The sequence below is a fragment of the Nelumbo lutea genome, chromosome 3 (genome assembly GCF_056320005.1).
Source record: "Nelumbo lutea isolate HS-2025 chromosome 3, American lotus-T2T, whole genome shotgun sequence".
Taxonomy (NCBI): domain Eukaryota; kingdom Viridiplantae; phylum Streptophyta; class Magnoliopsida; order Proteales; family Nelumbonaceae; genus Nelumbo; species Nelumbo lutea.
This window is the reverse complement of record NC_142686.1, coordinates 111,999,633-112,008,460: the sequence shown is the minus strand read 5'-3', so window position 1 is coordinate 112,008,460 and position 8,828 is coordinate 111,999,633. Positions and strand designations below refer to the sequence as shown.

General features: G+C 36.4%; 1 pseudogene; it reads left to right on the top strand.

Moving 5' to 3' along the window:
* Positions 1–6,281: 6,281 nt before the first annotated feature.
* On the top strand, positions 6,282–8,518 carry LOC148867671 (BTB/POZ domain-containing protein At3g22104 pseudogene; annotated as a pseudogene).
* Positions 8,519–8,828: the final 310 nt, after the last annotated feature.

Sequence of the window (8,828 nt, the reverse complement as noted above, 5' to 3'; positions counted from 1 at the left end):
AAACTTGATCCAAAAGTTACGTGTCATGGAACATCTAATAGAACTACAGGTGCTAAAAGGCCGCCTTTGTTGGACTATCCGCCATCTAATTGCCCTTCCAATGTATTGGGCTAAGGATTTAAGTTTTTTTGTTTCCTTTTTGCTCTAGTGTATTTCTAGGAGTCAGGTCATATCCCCCCTCCTACTGATCATCAATAAATTTTTCTTCTTTCTTTCTTCTTCTATTTTTTTTAAATATATTCTAAATTTATAATGTTATCACTCTTTTTTTTTTATGAATAATGTTATCGGGATACGCTTTGGATATGTATGAATACAGACAAAAAATTAATATAACGCATAAATATGCTAAAAAACTCAAATAAATCCTAAAATATATATTAATAATGATAGTTACAAGTTTTATGTGATTGTAAATAAGTTATTTAAAAGTAAAGAAACTGTAATTTAATGATCTATATAAAATTCAAGATATCGGGACACACTTAGTAACTATTGGCAAATGATGGAATAACTAAAACGTGAAAAAACAGAAAAAAAAACTAAAATGTATATTGATATACATTAGTTTTAAAATAATCAATATAACTTATCTTAATATTTATTAATATATAAATTTAATAATTAATTCTAACATTTATTGATAAGCATACACCAAGGAAAAGAGAAACTTTACTTAACAATAAAAATTCATAACCCTATAGCAAGCAAATGGGTGTGGCTTAGTGGTGGACTTATAGAATCTTGCTATTGCTTTGGATATGTATGGATACGGACAAAAAATTAAGATAACACATAAATATGCTAAAAAACTCAAATAAATCCAAAATATATATTAATAATGATAGCTACAAGTTTTATGTGATTGTAAATAAGTTATTTAAAAGTAAAGAAACCGTAATTTAATGATCTATATAAAATTCAAGATATCGGGACACACTTATTAACTATTGGCAAATGATGGAATAACTAAAACATGAAAAAACAGAAAAAAAAACTAAAATGTATATTGATATACATTAGTTTTAAAATAATCAATATAACTTATCTTAATATTTATTAATATATAAATTTAATAATTAATTCTAACATTTATTGATAAGCATACACTAAAGAAAAGAGAAACTTTACTTAACAATAAAAATTCATAGACCTATAGCAAGCAAATGGGTGTGGCTTAGTGGTGGACTTCTAGTTGTTAAAGCCTAATGGCTAGGGTTAGAATCTTGCTATTACTAAGTTTGTAGTTTTATACTAACAAAATAAATTCAATGAGAAAGAGGGTATTAATTAATGAAATAAATGAGAAGAGGATTCCAATTAGGTGCTAAAATTGAAATTCAAATTTAAAATTATGCATTAATTATAGGAATAATTTACTAATTAATGAGAGAGAAATTGCACTTAAATATCGGAGTAAATATAAAATTAATGAGAGGTAATACTGTTTGAGAATGTACTCGTCCATGTATCGGATTTGTACCAGAATGATACGTGATATGGTCCGTTGCGAAATTTTGAATCTTGCTTGTGAGGGATCCCTATCTTTTGGTCAAGACCATAGCTTTGATACCACAAACATTATTAATAGTTAGGGTAAAGACAATCATAATGTCAGTTCATTTTAGCAAAAACCTCTCCTCAATTTTTGACAAAATTAACAAATACCTCCTTTCCGTTAATGACTAAGATGGAAAACGTTATAGATATGTCAGTTCAACATTCTTCTAGTTACGCGATTCATTCCACGGTCCTCACCTGAAGCCAATGGCCTATCTGCTCCACTGGAGTCAGAAAGCGATCGGACTGAAACTATTATTTGTGTACCAACATTGATTGTCTCGCTTCCCGACTGTGTGTCATCAGCAGCCGATGATGGGTGAATAAAGTATAGTGGAGGCTCAGCATGGTCATGAGCAGGCTGAGGCTGTGATCGAGCAAGGTCTGGAGGCTGACTATAGTCTTCTCTCATGGAACGACTAATTAGATATCCCTGAACTATGCTTTCAGCTGATGAATTTATTACAGATGGGAAGTATGTACGTGAAGCTGCTCTTTGTGCCTGAGCTCTCAGAAGCTGCTGCATTTGTAGTCGACGCTGCCTGGTCTCTGCTTCAACTGAAGTAGCAGCAGCAGCACTCTGCTGTAACTCCATGAACACTTGATCGACATAACTCTGTCGTGGGTATTCATATTCTCCTCCCAGTAATCCCTCCCTGCGCAGTACCGCAGTGATGAGAACTCGGAGGGGCGATGAAACAGGTGAAGTAGTAATGGAAAGGGAGCCTGCTGCAGAAAAATGATGTCGATGCCACTCCATCATATGATGAGATCCATGGCCAATTCCTCTAAACACTTGCTGGATCTCAAATGTTGATATCTCCCAATCAGGTCTCTGCCTCGCCGATTTGAAACGATGTCCATGGGGCCTAGGAGGGATCCTCACTCCCGATTCCGATGCTTTTCCCGTCGTTTGGTCCTCACTGCCGGAACTGTTCCCATGTCCATAAATCGATATAACGTCCGCATCCTGGACCTCTCCTTTGCAGAGAACAAGTGGCCACAGCAAGTGACGACTGGGTCCTTCGCCATTTCCATGCATATACTGCATTCAAACATGGCCAACGCTTTGCAGCGGCGGAAATGGGACAGAGAAAGGGAAAAAGGGGAAGAATAAGAAGCTGAAGAAGATGAGAGATTAGAGAAGAGGAAGAGATCGGATTTAGAGGAGTGCCGCCGCTGCCTCTGCTTCTGGGTTCGAAGGGTGAAGAAGATGAACGGTGTTCGAGAAAGGGTAAAATAAGTAATTTGAAAAAAAGTGACCATCATTGACGATTGACGAAAGGGAGGTATTTGTTAATTTTGTCGAAAATAGAGAGAAGGTTTTTGTTAAAATAAAACTATAGAGAAGGTTTTTATGATTGTCAGAAACTTAAGTGGAAGTTTCTGTATTTTACCCTAATATTTAATACAGCTATCCGATACTTATGGTAAGGATGCATTGAGGGTCTGCTGCTTACCTGTTAGCAATGGATCCCCCGTAGAAATGCACCTTCAAATTCGACTGCTAAAAAATGAACCTTCGAATGTGTAGACACAGGCCATATATTGTGTTTACATCGTGGTCATTCTTGCATGTTGCACCCTCGAGGGTATCCCCCATCTTCGTACGGGGATGATTTGGTAATTAAACCACGCTACGTAAGCTCATGTAAAACACCAACGAGTAATGGATTACGTTTCTCTATCCATTTGCAAATTCAGTAGGTGATAAGATGAGAGAGATGAGATTAAAATGATTTGGTCATTGAAGACCACAAACAGTTTCATTTAGAAGAAGTGATTTGTTATAAGTGGAAGGGGCCGGAAGAGTTAGAGGTAGATCAAGAAATACATGGGTGGTAGTGAAAAATGATATATGCATTAATAATTTAATATTGGATATAGCTTTAAATAGAATGAATTGACAAAACAGGATTAACAAGGTGCCAATTGGTTGGTTGGTAAGGTCTTTTGCTGATTGTAGTGGAGGTTTAGGATCAAATCCCGCCTGCACTTGGGGGATTGGAGGGTGGGTGGTTATGGGTTTGGGGGATGAACTACCCCCATTGTGTAGCCCCTTGGAGCTAAAAAGACAAAACAGGATTCATATAGCTGACCCCATATAGTTGGGATAAGGCATGAATGATGATAAAATAAAAGCTTGCTTTGGGAAAAATGTTTATTTAAAATAAAAAAATCAGTATTCTGAATTGATTTAGCTCTTAGTTATAATTATTAATCACTAAATGATATAAAAAGTTGTCCAATTTGTCTTGGTTGATTCCCAATCCGGACGAGGGATTCACTCTCCATCCCTGTCCATGTTCTTGATTGAGTACCCAATTATTCCTTGTCCTCGTCGTTGTCCAGTTGTCCTTGCTAGAGCAATCCCTATCCTCATCTTGGGGAGGTCATATATCCAATGGGTATCTCAGTTAATTAAATTAATCTGTTAATTTTATCAAGTTAGTTTGGCTTTGTTAATTAATTTACGTTGAGTAAGTTAATTTAATGGTAAATTGCTAAATTTTCCCTAAAGTTTTGTAATTGCAATCGCCTCTCTTGAACATTTTGACACAATTGCAAGTAAATCCATTTTGTTAAAATCCTCTAACAAGAAGCATGAAAATGTCTAAAATACCCATGCAATTATTGTTGAGGCTGGTTTCTACAGAAAAACAATACAAACTAGATGAACAACAGAAAAGAAATGAGAGTTTAAAGTTACAGTATTACCTTTGAGTGATTGATATGAAGAGAAAATTTGGAAAATAAACATTTTGGTCAAAAGTAACAATATGGGTATTTTGGACATTTTTTTATATATCTTGTTAGAGGACTTTAACAAAGGGGATCTACTTGCAACTTTGTCATAAAATTAGAGAGAGGTGATTGCAATTATCAAACGTCAGGAGGAGGTTTTAGCAATTTACCCTTAATTTAATTGATTAAAAGATTAATTACTTAAAATACCCCTGAATTATCTGACAATTACGTAATGTATCCCTAACCCTACTTAAAGTATGCCTGAAGTTTACAAAATTCATTTTTCCGTTGTCTATTTAGAGACAAATCACAACAGCAAAAAACAAATCACCTTTTGAGTCTTGTTAAGCTGAAACATACTTTGATCCGCATCTTGAATCAGGGTTTAGGTGTGAAATGCTTAGTTCAGCTATTAAAGCCTAAAGCTGCATTCAAAGTTTGGAATATTTAAGACTAGCATTCAGAACTTCAAAGGCCCCAAACAAATGCCTTAAGACTACCCTTGAAGGCCTGAACCCTCTGCAGTCTACGAGCAACACCTCTTCAACAAAAATAAAATGAAAACAGAATTTTTTATATCTCGTTTGCATCGTTGTTTCTTCTTTATAGTAGAAGATTGAAATTAGAGAAGAGACCCTTGTTTAGGCTCCGTTTTACTTAGGAAGGATTACAAATACAAATATGTAGAGTGCAAAATTTTATATTTTGTATTATTTCCTATGTATTTAAGTTGTATATATTTGTATTTGTACTCTTTCTTTCTAAATTGAGCCTTAGGTTGTTTTTGATTGCAATATAAATAAATTTGCATTGATTCTGAACCATGGCCATGCAAATGATTTGAGTGTAAATTTTGACTTATTTTATTTCCAATTTTAGCTTATTTTATTTGATTGCAGTATAAATGAAGTACGTTAAGACATGAAACAGAATAAAGTAAAAGCAAAACAAAATTGAAAAAGAATTTGTATTTTTTATATTTGCACTCCTATGCATTTGTACTAGTGCAAATAAATTTGCACTACAACCAAACACAGCCTTAGGCTCAATTTGGAAGGAGTATAAATGCAAATATGTAGAGTGCAAATCCTTGTATTTTGTATATATTCATACCATGGTTTTTAAAACCGAATCGGTCAGGCATCCGGTTATCGATTCAAACGGTCCGACTGTTCGATCCGAAGGATCGACCTGTTCTGACAAAAAAAAAAAAAAAGAAAAACAGTCAAAACCGTTCAAATCGTTAATTGTTCGGTTCAGTAGTTTGTTGACCAAAATCTACAATTTTGGGGAAAAAGCAGTTTTAGGAGAAAACGGAACCGGTCAGGTTTTGAAAACCATGATTTCTACTGTATATATTTATATTTGTACTTCTTCCAAACTGAGCCTTAGGCTGTGTTTGGAAACAATGCAAATAAATGTGAGTGCAAATATATAGTGTGTAAAACGGTTCATATAAATTACAAAATTGGGTTAGTTTTACATTGACAAATTTATATTCTTATCAAACAGACTTTTAACTTAATAAATGCAAAAATGAATTTTAATAAAGCATATACCTTTTTTTTTTTATCAAAAATTTACTTGAATACAAATGTATAAATGTAATGTTGCTAAACACAAGTAAAAGTGAACCAAAATTCAGATTTACACTGCATCGGGATTTACACCCTATTTACATCATTTCCAAATACAACCTTAGGGTTTTTGGTATTTGGTTTAAGGTGTGATGGAATAGGCCGGCCAGATTCCACAATCAAATTTATAGACACTGTAAAGAATCAGTGGGTAATATTCAACAAATTTGCAATCCAACCGGTCCCACTATGGCAGCATGCCACTGATTGAAGATTCAAGGCCCCCTGAAATTGTTAAATTTGCATTTGTAAAAGGCTCTAATCTTCTGTCTATGCATGAACTAGCGTCAGTTGGCTTCTAAAATTGAGTTTTTAAATTTTATAACATCTCACGTGATGTCACATGTGAACGTAATTTGACGGTCAACCAATGGAGGGGCAATATGTTATATGTGTAATATCTCCGAAACTACAGGGGTACTTTTAAATAATTAGATTGATCATATTAGGTCAATTAAGTTGAATTTAATAAATTACCTAATTAAATATTAATAAAAATTTATCTAATTTTAAGAGGAGAGAGAGAGAGCTTGGTAGGGGTGAGGATGGTTGGTTGATTTGGTTAAGTACAAAAAATATGACTTATAGCGGCAGTTTTTAAGGTTTGATTTGTTTTTAGCGGCAGTCGATTAAAAGTGACACACCCACGACTGCCGCTAGAGAAAAGAGAAAAGGCGCGGGGTGACCTTTTCCTCCCCCGCGCATTTCCTTTCCGCACTCTCTGTTTCTCTCCTCTCCCAGTAGTCTCTCTCTCGCGCTCTTCATCTCTCACGCTCTCTCTATCTCTCTCCCGAGATCTCTATATCAGTCGAATCTCTCTCTCTCTTAGTTCATTTCTTCTTTTGTTTCGATCCGTTCTCATCTGACTTTATTGCCTTATGGGTACTTGCAGAAAATTATTTTAGCGCTCTCGGGTAGATTAAGCAAATTATTTGGTAAATCTATGAGCAAGAGCAGGAATGAGAAGGCCATATTCCATGACTTTCCAGGAGGAGCAGAGGGTTTTGAGCTCATGGCTAGGTTCTGCTATAATAATGGCAGAATAGAGGTAACTCCGTCTAGCACTATCCTATTAAACAGTGTTGCCCATTTCATGGAAATGGCTAAAGACGTCTCGGGAACCCAAAATTTAATCGAACAAACTGAGAAATCCCTTGAAGGGATCCCCGACTGGACCTGGTCTGAGATTCTTGCAGCTTTGAAGCAGTACCAAGATTTTCCTTTGATAGAAAACTCTTCAGCTATACTTCAGAAATGCTTGGATTCCCTTGTACCAAGGCTGGCTATGTCTAGTGATGAAAGCCTTCCCCTCTACGTCTTCCCCTGACAGCTCTGGTTTCCGGCTTTCCTGCGATACCAGAAGCACTGAAAGCATGAAGAATAGTTTCTCAAGGGCAACTTGGTGGTTTGAAGATTTTGTGGTTTTGCGCCTCTATTTGATTGAAAATTTGATAAAGGCGATGATTGCTCAAAAGTTCAGTCATGTAGTTGTAAGTAGGTTTCTCTTCTATTACCAAAAATCAAGGTTTTCAGGAGCAACATCAGATGAGAAGCGTATGATTGTAGAGAGTGTTGTGGAGATGCTCTCTTCCCTTCATTGGAGTTTTTTTTCTTGCAAGAGCTTATTTGGGATTGATTCTTCGGGTGGCTTTGAGTTTGAATGTAAACAAATGTTGTCCGAACAGATTAGAAAGTATGATTGGTTCGCAGCTGGATCAAGCAACACTTGATATCCTTCTTGTACCTTCTCCTCCTGGTGTGGCTTATCTGTATGATGTGAATCTGGTTCTTAGGTTCTTGAGATCATTTCTTCGAGGAGGGGGTTGTTGGGTGTCTTCTGCTCGTTTGAAGAAGGTTGGTAGCTTGATGGACTTATACATTGCAGAAGTGGCGCCAGATTCCTGTTTGAAACCTTCGAAGTTTGTTGCATTAGCCGTAGCTCTGCCAGAATCTGCAAGAGACTCTCATGATGGAATATACCGGGCCATGGACATGTATCTCGAGGTGTGATATTACATTCTCAGAATTCCTTTCTCCAAGTATATGCAACTTTAGTGGAGTGTCAAGTGTCAACTCTGTTGATTTATCTTCTGTCAATCTCAGGAACACTCAAAATTTATGATTCTTTGCCATATATTTTGATTTGTCTAGTGAGAATTAATATGGGGATGTGGGGTGATTGACTTTTCTTTTCGTTTTGGTTGATCAGATCTCTGAGAAGGGTTGGGAATGACAAAATGAGCTTGGGTTTTACTAAAAGCAGAGATGTAGACATAATTTCAAGCCATTAATTTTGTCTAACGTTTGAACTGAAATGGGACTTCTGCAGGTCCATGCTGGACTATCGGAGGAAGAGAGGATGAAGATCTGTTGTGCACTGAACTACGAGAAACTCTCATCAGAAGCTTGCAAACACCTCGCTCAAAACTCAAAATTTCCATCAAGAACAGCTGTCCAGGCCCTCGTATCCCAACGTTCCAAGCTCAAAAGTTTAATCCAGGACACGAGCGTGACAGTCCGCTGATATTGACATGAGCATGGTGTAAATGCATGGGTAGGCCTTCGAATATTGACACATGGTGAGGTTCTATGCTACCTCTCTGCTACCTCTTCCCAGTTGTTCACTTGAGACTCTCGAGTGGACTTGCAATTTCCACTCTTGATTATTTTTTGTGAGCTTCATATTTTTTGTTCTCTTCGTTTAGCATTATCTAGCGGTATCTTTATGACTTATTTCTTCTTGTTTGATGCGTGACAGTCCGCTGGTAACTCAAGTGCTCTTTTCCTAACTGCTGCAGCTCAAAACCTACTTTGCCTCAAGTTGGCTGAGGAACTTGGGGTGAAAATTGCAAGTCCATGGGTTTCCTGGTTCAAAGCTGCTAG